General features: G+C 45.4%; 1 long non-coding RNA gene across 1 annotated transcript in view; it reads right to left on the bottom strand.

The window, feature by feature from the left end:
• Window positions 1-1,393: 1,393 nt before the first annotated feature.
• LOC142071509 (uncharacterized) overlaps window positions 1,394-20,691 on the bottom strand; it is an 88,674-nt gene continuing 69,376 nt past the window's right edge. Inside the window, exons 5-6 of the long non-coding RNA XR_012667568.1 lie at window positions 2,038-2,228; window positions 1,394-1,540 (exon numbers count right to left, since the gene is read on the bottom strand). This is a non-coding gene — a long non-coding RNA (uncharacterized LOC142071509). The remainder of the gene's footprint in view (window positions 1,541-2,037; window positions 2,229-20,691) is intronic.

Genomic DNA, 20,691 nt, shown 5'->3' with positions numbered 1-20,691 from the left:
TTCAAGCTCTCTGCTCTCTACTGGCACCTACACCCTCTAAGACATTACATCAGACAGCTCAGCTACAGAATGCTAAAAGTGTTTTCTGGGTTTTTTTTTTAAAGCAGCCTAAATGTAAATTATAATGTAATGAAAGAGAAGGGGTCAGTGTTTGTATCTGCTGGACAAATAAATATATATGGGCTAGGATGTGTCAAAAGGACACAGCTCATAGTATTTTATATATTTATTTATAGTGGTGCCTACTCAGGAAGGCTGCTCCAATAAGTTCACAATCTAGTAAGGGCCAGTATGTAGCTGCCCCATGCAAGGGGTATCCTAAAGAAAGAATTGTGGTGGAAAGAACCACAATATCCTCTATGCTTCAGGGAGCTAAAATTTGCCACTGCCTATAGGAGTAAGTATTGATTTTATAGGTGCACATCATCACTGGCCACAACCAAGGGCATTCAACCTGCAGAGTCCAGAGGCAAGCAGAATGCCTTCACAGGAAAACTGAAGGAGCACATTGAGATTGGGTGCTTATACCTCCATAATAGGTTAAATATGCAAGTCCCCTTCCCAGCATTGGCCACGGCCACCAATGGCTGTGCAAGGGGTGCCAGGCCTTAAACCATTTGGGTTGCAGTTTATTTCCAAAAGAAATAACTCTTCATCCATCTTCCCTTATTTTATCTAAGACACATAGAAACACAGCTGTGCTAAGTTAGGTATCTAAATAGATTCCTGGATTCCAAGGCCAGAAGGGACCAATGAGATCATCTAGTCTGACCTCCTGTATAACACAGGTTATAGAACTTCTCCAAAATAATTCCTGAAGCATATTTCAGAAAAACATCCAATCTTGATTTAAAAATTGCCAGTGATGGAGAATCCACCACAAAATCCTTGGTAGACTTCCAATGGTTAAATACCCTCTCTGTTAAAAATTTACACCTCTTATTTCCAGTCTGAATTTGTCTAGCTTCAACTTCCAGCCATTGAATCATGTTATATCTTTGTGAGTTTGAAGAGCCCATTATCAAATATTTGTTCCCCATGTGGGTATTTACAACTGTGATCAAGTCACCTCTTTACCTTCTCTTTGTTAAGCTAAGTAAATTGAATTCCTTGAGTCTATCACTCTAAGGCATGTTTTCTAATTTGTTATTCATTCTTGTGACTCTTCTCTAAACCTTCTCCAATTGATAACATCCTTCTTGAATTGTGGACACCAAACCTGGACACAGTATTCCAGCAGTGGTCATACCAGTACCAAATATAGAAGTAAAATAACCTCTTTACTCCTACGTGAGATTCTTCTGTTTATGCATCCAAGGACCACTTCCAACTATTATGAAAATAAAAGATTTTCTTTAATATTCACAACTATTTCCTTACATGGTCTGCAAGGTCATCAGTTCTGTGAAGGCCAGTGTCCTTTGATAATGGGGTTGTTTTCAACTTGTTGGCTCCAATCTTCCCTATCATTATTTCATATATTTCCCACAGCTGCATGAAGCAATTAGGGGTTCATCTGAGCAATTTTGTTTTCAATGATCTGTAACGAGAAGGCACATGACACCCTAAGTGTATTTTTATTTAATATGGCTTTTTAGGAAATAACTTTCCTGCCTTTTCATTTGTTGTTCCCGCCAAACTAATCTCTTTCACCCTCCCCTCAGACTGTGGGTGCTTAGGTGAGATGTCTCTTCAGATTCCATGGTCTCATAACATCATGTGCCTGAATGTGGTAAAACAACACACACTAAAAGAAAAGGAGTACTTGTGGCACCTTAGAGACTGAGCAATTTATTTAGCTGTAGCTCACGAAAGCTTATGCTCAAATAAATTGGTTAGTCTCTAAGGTGCCACAAGTACTCCTTTTCTTTTTGCGAATACAGACTAACACGGCTGTTACTCTGAAACAACACACACTGTGATTGTTGGACTCATATTTAGAACACGGAAATTCATGTGTCTGGCTGCTTTTCAGCATTTCCTTCTCTATTTTATTTCTGTGGCTCTCACTCTTTGCACTACTGCCTTCACTGTCACCTTCATGTTTATACTTCTCACAGCTGCCCTCCCACTGTGATTAGTGCTGCAGGCCTTCATGGACTTCAGAGCAGAAAAGGAGGAGGAGGTGGTGACTCCAGGTGGCAGCTCCTGCCACTTCTGATCTTAGTGCAGGACATGGGGAAGCAGGAGGGAACTCCTACAGGCAGCTTCTGCCACTTCTACAGGACCTGAAAAGAGGGAGAGGAAGCTATGAATATGTATTTCAGAGATCTTTTAGCTTTGCATCATGTCTCATTTACCAAATATCCACGCTTCACCAGGAGGATATGCCTCGTGACTTGAAAGCTCTTGTCCTACAGAACATCATTACCTAATTATGTTTCTCATCTAGCAGCATATGCAAAATTACTTTGTGATTTTTTTCTGTTTGGTTTTCTATTCCACAACAGCCAACTAAGATGCTTTCACTGGAGGAAAAAAACTACTTTTTTCCCTTGAAACGCAGGATGTCATGATTATATTTGGATATTCTTAGCATGAACCAAACCAGGCAAATCCTGGCTGTTACACAGTAGGGAAGCTCATACATTTATCATTTTTACAACATGAGCATCATTCACAAAGAGTCACTGTATGTCAAAAAGAGCAGGAAGAATTGAAGCGAAGCTATTTGTTGAATTCAGTCTCAAATTTTGTTTTCCCAGGTTTACAAATCCAATATTTGTTGCTAACATGAACATTTGTACAAACGACATTTTGTTTGTCTGAATGTTCATGAATAAAATGATGAACTATCTGTATAATCTGAAATTCATTTCGGGATCATGGGAGTTCTGATTTGGGACAGAAGAGGTAATACCAGCAAAAGTTATATAGTGACAATGAAATATAACAAATAGGATGAAAAAAAAGTTGGGACAACCAACTAGGTTACATTTTCGCTGACATTTTTCATATGATTCCATCAAAAAATGACAAAAATATGAAAAATTGTATAAACACCAACTTTTTTGTAAAAAGTTTTTAAATAAAAAAAGCCTGTATATTTTAATGAAAGAAAAAAGTAACCAATATCTCCGCCAGCTCTAATGGAAAAATCTCCAACTACACTACCTAAAGGTTTTAAAAAACAACATCTAGCAGAGGGCTGGGAGCCAGGAGGTTCCAAGTTCCATTCTCCCCACCTCACCAAATCACTGTAATGATGTGTAAGTAGGTGCTCTAACACTTTACAAATGTTGTTTAGTAGCTAAATATTGCTGATCCCATTTTATTGACAGGGTTCTCTCCTTGACCTACTCATTTCCATGGGCACCTTCATCTACTCTCAAAGACTCAGCTAGTCACTTTATGCTGGTAACTCGCAAATGTGTTTCTCCATCTGCTCTCTATTTCCCGTGTTCAGTCCTACATATCAGCTTGGTTCTTCCAAATTTTGTCATGGATAACTTGCTGACAACCATAACCTAACATGGCTAAAGCCAAACATTTTATATTCTCTGCTAACTATTCTTTCTCCGCCTTCTTCCTTGCTGATGATAACCCACCATGCTCCTTGTCATATAGGCTCATTATCTCAACTAGTCCAGCTCTCATATACAATCAGTATCCAAATCTTCCATTTCTTCCCTCAGAGCTCATTAAAAATCTGACCTTCCCAATCCAGATGGTTAAAAGGATTGACTACACCCTCATCCTTGAGTCTTCATCAACTTCTTCATCTCTGGTATTCCCAGTACCCACATTACCCCCACTAGCCCATCCAATAAACTAACATTTTCTTCCCCACCCATTCATCCGAATGCTTCCCTCTATTGGTTCTCCTGGCATACTATGTCAAGTTAAACTTCTCATCCTCATGTGTATTTCTATCCCTACCTATAAGTCAGACCTTACTCTCATTTCTTTTCAACATACACCTTCCACCAGTGATACTAACTTTGATGCCCCACTATTTTTCTTCTCTTGCTACTATCTTTGAATATTTTCCACGTTGCCCCATGCACAGAATGTCTTCCATATCCCATTATCCCACTATCTCACTCATTCAGAGCTCTCCTGAAGACGCATGACAACTGAAAGAAATAACTTTATAACTATCCTAATTTATTCTTAACTCTAGATTTCATCTGTGTCTGACTTTCAAACTGTAAATTCTTTGGGATAAGGTTAGTCTTTATTATGTGTATATTGTACAGCACAGACCACACATTGTCAGAGCTAAACAGACAACAACAATACTGAGAAAGAAACTAAGGATAAGACACTTTAGACCAGAGGTTCTCAAACTGTGGTCTGCAGACCACCAGTGGTGCACAAGCTCCATTCAGGTGGTCCATGGATAGTTACCTCTAAGATGTGCACCTAGGCAGCCGCAGGCATGACTCCACTAATTAGATGCCTGGACCCTGGAGAAGATGCACATGTAAGGTGAGGTGGTGGACTTGGGGGGAATAGAGGGTAGGTGGGAGGGGACAGTGGGGTGAGAAGGGGGGTGGGGGGAATTTGGGACGTCAAGGGCTGTGGCAGCCAAAGAAAGAGACGACTTTCCCCAGATCCAGGGCTGCGGCTGCCGGGGAGAGACGGCCTTCCTTCCCAGCCCCAGCTCGGGGGCTGCTGTGGCGGGAGAGAGAGAGGGCACATCCATTGCATTAGAAAGGTAAGACTACTGATATTAAAATATGAGTTGTGCACTTTTATTTGTAGAACAAAAAAACATTAATTGTTAAGGTTTTTTTATATAATGCTTTTATCCAAAGCACTTTACAATAGTTAGCTAACGGTACAAACAACAGTTGGAAAGATCATTAAGTGGTCCGCCAAGACCCTCAGCAATTTTCAAGTGGTCCATGAAAAAAAAAGTTTGAGAACCACTGCTTTAACCAATTCTACTTTCATTTACACTGATGCAACTTGCATTGACTTCTTGTGAAAAGGTTTTCACCTGTTTTGCCTACTTTGTTCAGTATCTAATTGAAAACATCTAGTTTGCATTATTCATCTTCATCAGTTAAACCAGGGTTTCCCAAACTTGGGATGCTGCTTGTTCAGGAAAAGCCCCTGGCGGGCCAGGCCAGTTTGGTTACCTGCCGCATCCACAGGTTCGGCCGATTGCGGCTCCAACTGGCCGCGGTTCGCCGCTGCAGGCCAATGGGGGCTGTGGGAAGCGGTACAGGCCAAGGGAAGTACGTACCGGCTGCCGCTTCCCACAGCCCCCATTGGCCTGCAGCAGGAAACCGCGGCCAGTGGGAGCCGTGATCGACCGAACCTGCGGACGTGGCAGGTAAACACACCGGCCCAGCCCACCAGGGGCTTTCCCTGAACAAGTGGCATCCCAAGTTTGGGAAACACATGTAGAGAGACCTCCCTCTGAGCCTAATGAGGAGGGACTACCCCATGTCCTATGGTAGGTGAAGCCAAGTCAGCCCTCCTCCCCTACCCTGGAAGTATCAGGCTGCTTAAGGCATTGCCATTAGCTACCTCACAGGCTCACAACAGGAAGTCTAAGAGGTGGTGAACTCCAGCTCAGTTGGGTGGAAGCCAGGGAAGGAAGCAGACATCTTTGCCCTGCTGCAGAACTCTGGACCAGAGATTGAGCTGTGCAGCACCCTGCCCCCAGTGGAGACTGACTTTGGTGAGGAGTTACTGAGACTGCTGTCTGTGGTTTACCCTGAGGAGACTGAGGATGCATGGACTATGGAGCCACACCAAGGAAGGGCAGCAGGAAGTAGCCCAGGGGAACCACACATGAGTCCGGTTATATTGCTGAGAGAGGAGTCAGTGTGTTTTGGTCGGATCTCTGCTGACCAAGTGACAAGACCATCCACCACTCTTAGGGCCCTGGGCTGGCACCCAGTGGAGCAGGGCGGGCCCGGGTCCCCCTACTACCAACCCAACCTCTGGGGTGGTGGCCTACTCACCGTAGGCCAGAAGGCCTGTGCCTTTCCTGTGGCCGGCCCCAGCCAGAAAGCTGTAAGGCCCTAACTGTCTTGTTTGCTGTCTTCCCTAGTCAGGAGCTTTGGGCTATAGACTGCTCTCTGCTCTGCCCCACCCAGAGGGTCATAGCCCTAAACTGCACTTATGGTCTGCTCAGTTTGGAGGCTAGGCTAAAGACTGTTTGTTACTCTGCCCCACCCAAAAGGGCCTGGGCTATAGGCTGATAATTACTGTCTACCTAGCCAGGAGGCTGGGGTAATGATGGCTTGTTACTCTGCCCTACCCAAAGGGCTGCGGCAGTAGACTGTTAATGGTTGTATCCCTGCTCAGTAGTCGAGGCTAAAGACTGCTAATTTCCTGTGATTTGACTGTTGATGTAGTGAGGCAAAGCGTCCTCCCTCCAAACCTGATGGGAAGGGATGGACATGGACTACTACACCAGTGTGCCCTCTAATTTTTTACATCCATATGTGGAATGAATTTCGTTATGTGCACCTTCATATTGGTGGACATAACAAAATTCATGTGGTGGTGGTGGTGGGGCCACGGGGTTCGGAGTGTGGGAGGGGGCTCAGGGCTGGGGCAGAGGGTTGGAGTGCAGGGGGGGGTGAGGGCTCTGGGATGGGGCTAGGGATGAGGGGTGCAGGAGGGGGCAAAGGGTTGGTGTGGGGCGGGATGAGGGCTCCGGCTGGGGGTGTGGGCTCTGGGGTGGGGCTGGGGATGAGGGACTGGGGTGCAGAAGGGGGCTTAGGGCTGGAGAAGAGGGTTCGGGTGCAGGGGGGGACCAGGGATGAGTGGGTTGGGGTGCAGACTGCCCCAGGGCTGCAGTGGGGAGAGAGAACTCCCCCCAGCCCTCTCTCGCTGCAGCGGTTCTGGCGGACCTGGGCCCGGGGGTGGGACACCTCTCACCACCGTGGCAGCTCCGTGCCAGGGGGAGGGACACTTCTTCCCACTGTAGCCCTGAGCCTCTTCGTGGGGCTTAATAGGCAGCTGCGTGGCCGCACAGTTTAGAGGGAACTTAGCACTACCTCACACTTAACTGTTAAATGGTGTAACAATGGACGAGAGTTTCAATAATATCTTACTTCTTATTGGATCTATCTACAAGGTCATTAACAGGCTAGAACTTGACTCTCTGAGAAACAGCCTCTCTATCCATAACTCACCATAACAAATGCACTCCACAAGGATGGTACAAGTGGATAGACTCAAGTTCTAACTATAAAGCACTTTCTACAGGTTATGCTCAGTGAGGGGAACCTGAGCTATGGGACTACTTACCAGAAGAGATCAGCCCATTCCTACATAGGTTCAGACATTCTCCCCAAAACTATCCCTTAGTAACAATAGAAAAGTTCAGGAAGGAGACAAGGCTTTGGAAATGTAGAAAGGCTGAGGTCCCTTAGGATACTATCGGTTGTACCCAAAGTTGCGTGAATGGGACTTCTTAGATATCATGGGATAGGTAATTCTGAGATACCTCTGATTTAATGAGATTACATCTTTTCAAATGATTTAAAAACTGATCTGGAGAGTAGCTTTATTTGCATCTATTACAGGAAGATGCATTAACATTAATTGATCTCTCTTCTTTTTCTCTGCCTCCCACACTGTCCCTCCGCATCCCTGGTAAGGTAACTTTGACCTTATTTCAGCTTTTCCTTACTTTCCATATAATATACAGTTCTGGGTCCAGTAGTATTAAATGTTTTCATTAGTGACTTGGATAATAGAGTAGAGAGGTTGCAAGCTCTTTAGAGGGCAGAGTTAGAATTCAAAAGGAACTTGACAAACTGGAGAATTGATCTGAATTCAACAAGATGAAATTTAATAAAGACAAGTGCAAAGTACTTCACTTAGGAAGGAAAAATCAGATGCACAACTACAAAATGGGGAATAACTGGCTAGGCAGTAGTGCTGCTGAGAATGATTTGGGGGTTATAGTGTATCACAAATTAAATATGAGTCAACAGTGTTATGCAAAAGGCTAATATAATTATGGGGGTATTAACAGGAGTGTCGTCTGCAAGACACAGGGAGTAATTGTCCCACTCTACTCAATCTACTGGTGAGGCCTCAGCTACAATACTATGTTCAATTTTGGGAGTCACACTTAAGGCAATGTGTGGATAAATTGGAGAGTGTCCTGAGGAAAGCAACAAAAATAATAAAAGCTTTAGAAAAACATGACCTATGAGGAAAAGTTAAAAAAAATTGTGCACTTTTAGTCTTGAGAAAAGAAGACTGAGGGGAGACCTGATAACAGTCCTTAAATATGTTAAGTGTGTTCTAAAAAGGACTGATAAATTGTTCTCCCTGTCCACTGAAGGTAGGACAAGAAGTAATGGGCTTAATCTGCAATGAGGGAGATTTAGGTTAGATATTAGGAAAAACTGTCTGTCTATAAGGGTAGTTAAGCACTGGAATAGGCTTCCAAGGGAGGACGTAGAACCCCCATCATGGGTTTTTTTAAAAACATGTTGGACAAATACCTGTCAGGGATAATCTAGGTTTACTTGGTCCTGCTTCAGTTCAGGGGGCTGGACTAGATGACTTCTCAAGGTCCTTTCCAGCTCTACATTTCTATGATTCTAGGATACCCTTACATTTCAGAATCAACCATACATTTCAGAACAAGCAGGACAGGAAAGAAATGGTGGCTGAAATGGGCCCTAATACTACTTTACAATGATGATGGGCAATCATTTGTTACCAGGTATGATCGTTGTCCATGGGAGTTATGGGTCCTCAGGTGGCTAATAAGGCCAATCCTTGAACCACAAGTTCTATTACAATGAGGGCAGATGTTTTCAGGCTCAGCAGGAGGTTGTTGACCATGACTGGAAGCCAATGGGCTTCCTCCTGCGCCTCTTGTCCTCTTCAGCTTGTCAGCGAGTAAGTTCAAAATGCAGGGGACCATCACATAGGACTTCACTCCATTTTAAGCGATTCTGGGCAAGTGTCTCCCAGGTGTCAATGTCAATATTACATGTTTTTAGGTTGTCCTTATCATGGAATCTTAGAATATAAGGGTTGGAAGGGACCTCAGGAGGTCATCTAGTCCAACCCCCTGCCCAGAGCAGGACCAATCCCCAACTAAATCATCCCAGCTAGCGCTAGTCAAGCCTGGTCTTAAAAACTTCTAAGGAAGGGGATTCCACCACCTCCCTAGGTAATGCATTCCAGTGTTTCACCACCCTCCTAGTGAAAAAGTTTTTCCTAATATCCAGCCTAAATCTCCCCCACTGCAACTTGAGACTCCTTGTCCTGTCATCTGCTATCACTGATAATAGTCTAGATCCATCTTCTTTGGATCCACCTTTCAGGTAGTTAAAAGCAGCTATCAAATCCCCCCTCATTCTTCTCTTCTGTAGTCTAAACAATCCCAGTTCCCTCAGCCTCTCCTCATAAGTCATGTGTTCCAGACCCCTAATCATTTTTGTTGCCCTTCGCTGGACTCTCTCCAATTTTTCCACATCCTTCTTGTAGTCTGGGGCCCAAAACTGGACACAGTACTCCAGACGAGGCCTCACCAATGTCGAATAGAGGGGAACGATCATGTCCATCGATCTGCTGGCAATGCCCCTACTTATACATCCCAAAATGCCATTGGCCTTCTTGGCAACAAGGGCACACTTCTCGTCCACTGTCACCCCTAGGTCCTTCTCTGCAGAACTGCTGCCTAGCCATTCGGTCCCTAGTCTGTAGCGGTGCATTGGATTCTTCCGTCCTAAGTGCAGGACTCTGCACTTGTCCTTGTTGAACCTCATCAGATTTCTTTTGGCCCAATCCTCCAATTTGTCTAGGTCCCTCTGTATCCTATCCCTACCCTCCAGCGTATCTACCACTCCTCCCAGTTTAGTGTCATCTGCAAACTTGCTGAGGGTTCAATCCACACCATCCTCCAGATCATTAATGAAGATATTGAACAAAACTGGCCCCAGGACCGACCCTTGGGGCACTCCGCTAGATATCGGCTGCCAACTAGACATGGAGCCATTCATCATGACCTGCTGAGCTCAACAATCTAGCCAGCTTTCTATCCACCTTATTGTCCATTCATCCAGCCCATACTTCTTTAACTTGCTGACAAGAATACTGTGGGAGACTGTGTCAAAAGCTTTGCTAAAGTCGAGGAATAACATGTCCACTGCTTTCCCTTCATCCACAGAACCAGTTATCTCATCATAGAAGGCAATTAGATTAGTCAGGCATGACTTTCCCTTGGTGAATCCATGCTGACTGTTCCCGATCACTTTCCTCTCCTCTAAGTGCTTCAGAATTGATTCCTTAAGGACACGCTCCATGATTTTTCCGGGGACGAGGTGAGGCTGACTGGCCTGTAGTTCCCAGGATCCTTCTTCTTCCCTTTTTTTAAAGATTGGCACTACATTAGCCTTTTTCCAGTCTTCCAGGACTTCCCCTGATTGCCATGAGTTTTCAAAGATAATGGCCAATGGCTCTGCAATCACATCTGCCAATTCCTTTAGCACTCTCGGATGCAACGCATCCGGCCCCATGGACTTGTGCACGTCCAGCTTTTCTAAATAATCCCGAACCACTTCTTTCTTCATAGAGGGCTGGCCACCTCCTCCCTATGCTGTGCTGCCCAGTGCAGCAGTCTGGGAGCTGACCTTGTTCGTGAAGACAGAGGCAAAAAAAGCATTGAGTACATTAGCTTTTTCCACATTCTCTGTCACTAGGTTGCCTCCCTCATTCAGTAAGGGGCCCACACTTTCCTTGACTTTCTTCTTGTTGCCAACATACCTGAAGAAACCCTTCTTGTTACTCTTAACATCTCTCGCTAGCTGCAACTCCAGGTGTGATTTAGCCTTCCTGATTTCACTCCTACATGCCTGAGCAATATTTTTATACTCATCCCTGGTCATTTGTCCAATCTTCCATTTCTTATAAGCCTCTTTTTTGTGTTTAAGATCAGCAAGGATTTCACTGTTAAGCCATATTTACTATTCTTTCTACACATCGGGATGGTTTGTCCCTGTAACCACAATAAGGATTCTTTAAAATACAGCCAGCTCTCCTGGACTCCTTTCCCCCTCATGTTATTCACCCATGGGATCCTGCCCATCAGTTCCTGGAGGGAGTCAAAGTCTGCTTTTCTGAAGTCCAGGGTCCGTATTCTGCTGCTTTCCTTTCTTCCTTGTGTCAGGATCCTGAACTCGACCATCTCATGGTCACTGCCTCCCAGGTTCCCATCCACTTTTGCTTCCCCCACTAATTCTTCCCGGTTTGTGAGCAGCAGGTCAAGAAGAGTTCCGCCCCTAGTTGGTTTCTCCAGCACTTGCACCAGGAAATTGTCCCCTACATTTTCCAAAAACTTCCTGGATTGTCTGTGCACCGCTGTATTGCTCTCCCAGCAGATATCAGGATGATTGAAGTCGCCCATGAGAACCAGGGCATGCGATCTAGTAACTTCTGCGAGTTGCCGGAAGAAAGCCTCGTCCACCTCATCCCCCTGGTCCGGTGGTCTGTAGCAGACTCCCACCACGACATCACCCTTGTTGCTCATGCTTCTAAACTTAACCCAGAGACTCTCAGGTTTTTCTGCAGTTTCATACTTGAGCTCTGAGCAGTCATACTGTTCCCTTACATACAGTGCAACACCCCCACCTTTTCTGGCCTCCCTGTCCTTCCTGAACAGTTTATACCCATCCATGACAGTACTCCAGTCATGCGAGTTATCCCACCAAGTCTCTGTTATTCCAATCACATCATAATTCCTTGACTTTGCCAGGACCTCCAGTTCTCCCTGCTTGTTTCCCAGGCTTTGTGCATTTGTATATAAGCACTTGAGATAACCCGCTGATCACCCCTCATTCTCAGTATGAGGCAGGAGCCCTCCCCTCTCACATGCTCCTGCTTGTGCTTCCTCCCAGTATCCCGCTTCCCCACTTACCTCACGGCTTTGGTCTCCTTCCCCCGGTGAACCTAGTTTAAAGCCCTCCTCACTAGGTTAGCCAGCGTGCTCGCAAAGATGCTCTCCCTCTCTTCGTTAGGTGGAGCCCGTCTCTGTGTGGCACTCCTCCTTCTTGGAACACCATCCCATGGTCAAAGAATCCAAAGCCTTCTCTCCGACACCACCTGTGTAGCCATTCATTGACTTCCACGATTCGACAATCCCTACCTCGTTCTTTTCCTTCCACGGGGAGGATGGACGAGAACACCACTTGCGCCTCATACTCCTTTGTCCTCCTTTCCAGAGCCACGTAGTCTGCAGTGATCCACTCAAGGTCATTCTTGGCAGTATCATTGGTGCGCACATGGAAAAGCAGGAAGGGGTAGCGGTCCGAGGACTTGATGAGTCTCGGCAGTCTCTCCGTCACATCGCGAATCTTAGCCCCTGGCAAGCAGCAGACTTCTCTGTTTTCCTGGTCAGAGCGTCAGACAGATGACTCAGTCCCCCTGAGGAGACTATCTGAATCCTGTGAGTCCTGTTCTGCCATTTGAAGGCCACCTCTTCTTGAAGTCAAATCATACCTAGGCATTTGTAGTGCGAGAGGGAGAGAGAGATCGAGAGAAGGGAGCAGAGATACATATGAACTGTGAAATCTAGGGAGATGAAATGGAAAAAATCCAGGCTATATCATTTTCTATCTTGAGCTGACAAACCTATGTTTCAACACCACAGTAAAGCAGGGTAGGTAAAATTGGAGTACCAGACCTTGAAAACTAACTTCAGATTTATACAGAAAGTTCAGAAATGCATTTCTCTTGATTCACTGCATGAAAATTGTTGAGTAAGAATTATACTGTAATGCTAGGCTAGTGTTCTTCCTTTCACTTTTTGGATGCAATTTTTTTTAATATCAATCCCACTGTACATTTGTAACTGAATTGTAAAAGTTGCTAAAGGATAAAACTATTTGAAAAATGAAAAATGTATTTATGCTAAAGTCCATTCCACAACCACTTCATGAGGTATACTTTGTGATAAGCCTTTGTGGTATTACAACATGCTGCTGTGAATAGTTGAAGATAGGTATCTATCCCAATTATCTTCAAAATCCATTCAAAAAGGATGACAGGTTTCAGAGTAGCAGCCGTGTTAGTCTGTATTCGCAAAAAGAAAAGGAGTACTTGTGGCACCTTAGAGACTAACAAATTTATTTGAGCATAAGCTTTTGTGAGCTACAGCTCACTTCATCGTGGTGTCTCATATTTCTAACCATCAACTTCCTGTTGTTTTCCAGTTAATCATTTTGTTTTTTAAGCTGAGATTTTAGTGTTTGGAGTTCCCACTTGGAACTGGTTTTAGGTTCTTCAGCCTCCTTCTCAGTTTCTACTTCTTTCAGGAGACCACCAAAGCCTGCAACTCACTCACTCTCCTTGCAGACATTATTGCCACAAGCAAGGCAGTTTTCTGGCACAAAAGGAAGAAAGAAGTTGCCAGAGGCTCGAACAGAGGACCCATAAGAGCTGCTATGACAGTATTAAGGTCCCACAAAGGAACTGGCTCATCAACTGGTGGGTGGAGAAAAATAACGCCTTTCAAGAACCTCACTACCATGGAGTTTGAAAACACCAACTTTCCATGGATGGGCAGATGAAACGCCAAAATCACCACCAGTTGGACTCAATGAACTAAGTACAAGACCAAAAGACTGAAGGTGTAACAGGTACTCTAAGATGTCCTGGATGCAACCTAGCTTTGATTCGACTCCTTGGGATAATGATCAGATCAAGAACCACTTCTACTTAGCTGAATAGGTTCTCTGGAGGGATTCCTGCTATTAAGCAATATTCGCCAGTCCACCTCTGCACATCGCTCCTCTTTCTCATCTAACCGCGTAGCATCCATGCTGCAAGATGCAGGGAGCTGAGTTCTGGATGTAAAACCTGACTGTGATGCTGAGTCAGGAGGTCAGGATTAAGATGAAGGGTTGTGGGAGGCCGAACCAATAATGTGCTGAGATCAGAGAACCAACATTGTCTCCGCCACATTGGAGCAATCAGCCTGGCATGTCCAATTTCATCTCAAGAATGACCTGCGGCATGATCAGAATTGGAGGAAAAGCAAACAGAAATGCTGATTTCCAGATCAGGTGAAAAGCATCAGTCAAAGAGCCCGGACTGAGAGCCCCTAACCCCCAGAACAAAATGGACAGCATTTCTTCTTGTCTCTTGCGGGTACAGGTCGATTGTTGGGATGCCCCAAACTGAAAAAAATGTGCCTCAGGACCCTGGGCTTCAGAGACCACTCATGGTTCAGGGAGAAATTTCTGAGGTGATCTGCCAGGTGATTCTGGATCCCAGGTAAGTGATGAGCCACCAGTATAATGCTTTCCCTGATGCTGAACTGCTAGAGCCTGATCACATCCTGACAAGGCACATTGTCTATTCACATAGTATATTGCGGTGGTGTTGTTGGTGAATATGAGAGCCGCTGAGTCCCAGAGGTGATCTTGAAAGGTCTGACAGGCATTGTAGATGGCACGAAGCTCTGGGACATTGATGTGAAGAGAATCTTCCTGTTCTGACCACAGGCCTTGATATTTCAGCTGCGCTCCCCAGCCTATTTAGGAAGGATTGGTGCAGTCTTGGTCAGTGGGGACTGAGCAAAAGGAACACCTGGCACACAGGGTTCTGAATCATCCACCATTCTAAGCTGTCTAGGATTGGCAGGGGAGTTGGACCAGCCTGTCCAAAGGATGACAAATTAGATGATAGATCGACTTCATCCACATCTGAAGAGGACACAGCTGCAGCCTGGCATATTGGACTACCTGTGTCCATGCAGCCATATGGCCTAACAGCCTCAGACACACCCAAGCTGTGGTTGAGGGTTGAGATTGCAGCTCCAGACATAGGCAGGAAATCGCTTGGAATTGCTAAGTCAGTAGAAATACTCTAGCAGGACCCCAATGAACTCAATTCTTTGAGTTGGAACCCATGTTGTCTTCCCAGTGTTTAGGATGAGACCTAGATGATTGAGTAGGCTTAGTGTGAAGTGAACATGACAGAGGATTTATTTCCTGGACTTGCCCCTCAATAACCAATCGACCAGAAATGGAAGGTATGAATTCCCCTGTTCCTGAGGTATGCTGTTATCACAATCATACACTTGGTAAAAACCCAGGGAGCGGAAGACATGCCGAAAGGCAGCACTGTGTACTGGTAGTGTAAGCCAGCCACAACAAACCTGAGGAAACTCCTGTGTCTCAAAAAGATTGCAACATGGAAATAAACATCCTGAAGGTCCAGAGCAGCAAACCAGTCCTGATTTAAAGTGTGGAGAAGAGTTGCTAGGATGATCATACGGAATCTCATGTGTCTGATGTATTTGCCGAGATTGCAGAGGTCAAGGATAGGTTTCATCCCTCCTTTGGGTTTAGGGACCAGAAAATACCAGGAATAGGATTCCTGTCCTCAATGCTGTAGAGGGACCTCCTCTATAGCCCCCAGCAACAGAAACTGAACCTTGAGGAGCAATGTCTCATGAGAGGGGTCCCTGAAGAGGAACATGGTAGGGGTGGGGAGGAGGGATGGAGAGGAACTGTATGGCATAACCCGATCTGAAGGTGCTTAGGACCCAATTGTCCATGGTAATCAAGTCCCAAAAACCATAAAAATAAGTCAGCCTGTCCCCAAAGAGGGGCTGGAGAAGGAGAGTTCACCACTGATTGTTACCTTGACACACAAGTCAAAATGGATGCTTGCTGGATGCCAGGGGGGTGGGGAGATGGCTCGTTAAAACCAGAACCAGGGAACCTTCTCTTCTCAGATCTGTGGTCCTTCCTGGAGCCCCACTGCCTCACAGGAAAGGGGGACTGTCCAAAGAAACACAGAGTAGTTTTGCTGCTGACTGCTACAGTGGCGCCTCTTCACAGCCGGACCATATAAACTCAGAGAACGCAAAATAGCACAGGAGTGTTTAAAAGAGTGCAAGGTTTTGTCATTTTTTCCTGAAAACAAAACTCTTCCATCAGTGAGTCCTCAATGGTCTGCTGCCTCAGGCACAATGCTTGAATTCTGCAGCCACGAGAGCCTCCTCATGGTTATAGCTGATGCCATAATTCTGACCAAAGCATATGCCATATCCAGAGCTGACTGCAACCAAGTCTTGGCCATCATAGAGCCTTTTACAATGAGTATCTTAAACTCTTCCTTGAAGGCTTCTGGCAGCTTGTCCACGAACTTAGACATGGCCTCCCAATTAACAAAGTCATATTTAGAGAGCAATGCCTGTTGGTTTGTGATGCACATCTGCAGGGAAAAGGAGGTATACATTTTTAGCCCCATCAAGTCCATCATCTTGGACTCATTGTCCTGAGGTATGGACTTCTACTTTCCCTGATGTTCCCTGTCATTTGCTGCAGTTACCACCAGCGAGTTAAGGGCTGGTTGAGAGAAACCCTCAAAACCTTGCATGGGAACAAAGTACTACTTCTAATGCTTCACCGTGGGAGGCAGCGAAGCTGGGGTATTCCAGAGGAACTTTATAGGCTTCAAGAGATCCTCATTTATCAGGAAAGCTACTCTTCCTGGAGCTCATAATTGGAGAATATCCAGCAGCTTATGTGTATTCTCCTGCAGCAATTCCACCTGGATGCCCAAGGTGGTGGCCATATGCCTCAGGAGGTCCTGATATGCCTTAAAGACCTTGAGCATTGAGGGAAAGGAAGATTTCTGTAAGGCAGAGTCATCCGGAGAGTATGGAGAGGTGGTTTGCCATGCCAACACCAGGTCCTGTTCTTGCACCACAGGATCCAGTCAGAATAACCCCAGAGTTCCAACAGAATGGGCTTAGCGGTCACATGCAGTTGAGGTGGTTTGGAAGAAGGAGCCACCATCATGACCAGTGATCTTGCCCTGGAGCGGGTCAAAGAGTGGGACCTTATGGACGAGGAACATCCCAAAGATTCCAAGAAGGCCACTGGGCATATAAGTAAGGCATTTATGACCAGTAAGCACCAGTTCAAGAGCCTCTGTCCTGACTACAGAGGTGATCCAAGGGCAATTTCTGGTGCCTCCCAGGCGACTATGAAGGGGATGATGAAACCAAATTGGATCTTGATGAATCTCAGAGGTTGTCTGGTGACAACGGGGGAGCCAGCCCCAATTAGGCAAACAAACAGAGAGACTCATCTGAGTCCCAATATGTGGGCAGCATTGGTTCCAAAGAGCAATGTGGGTTTGGCACTGGCAATACTGAATGAGAGACACTCCCATGCAGTACCAAGAGGGGTATCGGCACTGAAGTGAAGGGCAGCACTGAACTCAACAAAGGGCTCTGCCTCCAAGACAACAGCAGCACTGAAGGATTCACCAGCATCGAGGGGGCCTTCAATGCCAGACTCTGCATCAGCCTCAACTCCACAGAGTGAGTCTTGGGTGGTGTGAGCTATGGTGCTGACAAACACGGCAGCTCTGTGACATGGACAGAAGGCTCATGCCAAGGGCTTATGGAGGATTTAGGCAGTAGAAGCCATGGCATCAGAGAACAGCACTGGAGAGTCCAGGACTTCAAGGCAAAGCAAGTCAGATGCACCAGTTATGCTGTTAAGATGGAGACAGTTGGAGTTGGTACCATTGTCATCCATACTGGACTCAGCACACACCTCATGGACAGAACTGGAATCAATGGTACAGGCTCTTGCTGATGTTGGAGTGGTTCTAAGGAGCTGTTGTACAGACCTGCTTCATCCCGTGTGAAAGGAGTCTGCCCAGTTCATTTTATGGGCCCTCATCCTTACCACACTAGATGTAGATGAACAACCTCTCTTCCTCCTTGGTGAAACACCAGAGCCTGAGGGCAGAGGGACATCACTTGCTGGATCCAAGACAATCACTGATCAAACAAGGTCCTTGCTACCAGAGCAGCTCCAGCAAGTGCTGCTTTAGGTGAAAGTCTCTTGCCACCTGAGTCTTCTTTGTGCACAACTTGCAGATGGAGCATTGTTCTTTAATGTGTCCTTCACCAAAACACAATAAGCTCCTCAGATGGGGATCACTGTCATGGCTGGTCTCCCCACAAAATGGACAACGCTTGAACTCTGGTGAGGGCATCACACAGGGCAGCCAACTACTCTAGCTAATACTATACTAACACTAAACTTAACCTAAGGTACTACTAACTAACTATTAAATACAAGAAAAAATTCTCAGACATCTGACACTGAAAGTGTGAGGTGAAAACACCACACAGAGCTCTGACTGTAGCCACAGGGGGTGAGAAGGAACTGAGGGAGCCCCTTATATGGCCAAGGGAGGGGCTAGTGCCGCAGGGCATGAGTGCCACCCCTACAAATACTGCTAGGTAAAGTTTTCTGGCTCCAGTGCACTGGGTGCACACACACTGAAGTAGAATACACAACTACATCTACTCGAAGATTATTAGTTGTGCAGCTGGTCAAAAACAATCATCAAAATGTAGTCTTATATTCTGAATGGCTTTTACCAGCTCTAGAACAGGTTGAAAAAAAGGAAGAAGGTATCACAAAAATTGTTATTGAAAACTTACAGCTAATTTTTGTGGAAAAACTCTGCTTAAAGATTTCACCAAAACTGCACATTTTGAAAATTTTCAGACAGCTTTAGTGAAATGGTAAGACAAGTTCTCAACAAGCATAACCAGTAGGGGAGTGAGAATTGGTTGTTTTTTTTTTACTGTACCTTCTGAAAAATAAAAATATATTCAAAAATAACCAAAGAGAATAATTGTCAAATAGATTAACGCTAACTAGGCAAACTGAGACATTATCGTTATTCATATAGCACCGTAGCTGTGCATGGCATATTGTGCTGCACACAAAGACCGAACACGAGGCCTACCTCAAGATATTATGGTCTGAAACTCGCAAACAAGACCTTGAACAATAAAGTGAGCAGGCACAGACCGGTACATAGGTATTATCATTGGTAGGCTATGGGGAACAGTAGGTTTGTATATGTTTTTGAAGGACAGGAGGGATTGTTGTGAAAAACAAGTCACATCCTTTCTTTTCATAACGCCTTCTTTTAACATTTGTACAAAGTTTCACTGCTTAATTTCCTCCAGTAACTACAGAGTTAACCTCTCACTTTCTTTCTTTCAACTTCCTCTACTGTGGTTGCCTGCTGGTCTGGGCCGGATCCTTTTTTTCTTCTTGTTGCATTATTTCTTTTCATGGTCACAGGCATTGTTTCACTACCAATTTAGCAAGGAGGGTGGACTTTTTGACTAACCCCCCTTTTATTTATTTATACACACCTATTTACATACACACACATTCATTCCTCATATCTAGATGCATCTTATTTAACAATAACCTTAATCCTTTATGTCCAGACTTAATACAACCTTCCCTTTATTTGAGGCTGTAACAACCCCTCAGCACCGGTGCTTTGCCGAAAAGGATAGTAGCAGGGCTAGGGACAACGTGAAAGGTAGGGAGAACAGCAGCATTAACAGCACCGTGAAATGGGGGAGTTACGCTCACTGACCATAGAATAATGACTCCTTGCTGAATTAAGGAGGTGATTACTGGTCAAATTTCTTCCTTGGCCTATTTTGAGAGAGGATTCAGGCAAATTTTAAGAAGGGGCCTTGCTGGGTTCAGGCGGAATTTTAACCAGTTGGGCGGACTCAGTGTACCCAACCTGATCAGCATGATCAGCCCACAAGCAGGAGGGGGAACCTTAGCCAGCACTTCCTGTTGCAACGAGGAAGGGCTGGGGTCGGTTTCCCTCTTGGAGCATCCATGTACATTTTAATTTACATAGCAAGCCTCTTTCCAGTGAGCAAGGGCTGAGGAGGAAGGCATGATGGTCAGACAGAGGACCAATAGAAACGGTCAGAGGTAAAGAGAGGGGTGGGGATTAGGAAGATTGCCCACCCCCACTGCAGTTTAAATATAAGTTTATAGGATCTTCAGATGGAGCTGAGGGGGTCCCCCGAAGAGGCCTTAAAGGGTAGAGAGATATCTGCTGGCCAGCAGGGGCTTGGAAAACCCAATTTCTCTTTTGTCTCCCTTAATTGTGTTTTAAGTTTTTCATGGGAGTCCTTGAAACTCCTCCTTTGAGATTCATGGTGCCGTTTTTCTGTTTCTCCAATTGAAATATGCATCAAACATTTGCCAGAAGTGCGCCTCTGAGGTGCACAATCTTGTCAAGGTCAAAACTTTCCCTCTAGGGGAGACCGTAATTTTGAATCATCCCTGGTATACCGATTCCATTTTTCCAGAAACTTGTAAGTGAAAGGACTAGGCCTTTTGGCGAGACAGTGATCCCTCTGGACCCACCGGCCCCCATTTCCCCAGTTCCTGGTGTCCCAGTATAACAGTTCCTGGCAAGGCAGGGATCCCCTTGGATGCTCTGGCCCCCAAGTATCCAACCTTCCTGGGGGATGTTCGGCCCCCAGTCCCCGGTTCACTTTCACTTGGGTCACTCACACAGGAAAGACTTACAGGAAATGTGGAATGAGGAAAGAAGTTAAGGGAAACACACTTGTACAAGGAAAATTTACAGAGGATGTCCATGACCCTCTCACACCCCCTTTGGCGAAGAGCCTGTGCTAGTGTTGCATGCTCTATCACATCAGGTGAGATGTAAGACCAGTCAGTGGTCCTAGCCTATGACCTTCCCCACAGCCCCCTGTAGCAAAGAGCATTGGCTAAAGCCGCATGCTTTATCACATAAGGCGAGATGTAGGATCGGTCAATGGCCAAAGAATTAGGGTCATCCACGGATGGAAAATAGGGACACACACACTTTCCTATCCTTAGACGGGGTCCATTTCGCCAGTCAAGCCATGCA

This window comes from Caretta caretta, chromosome 3 (genome assembly GCF_965140235.1).
Source record: "Caretta caretta isolate rCarCar2 chromosome 3, rCarCar1.hap1, whole genome shotgun sequence".
Taxonomy (NCBI): Eukaryota; Metazoa; Chordata; order Testudines; family Cheloniidae; genus Caretta; species Caretta caretta.
This window is presented reverse-complemented; position numbering and strand designations above follow the sequence as displayed.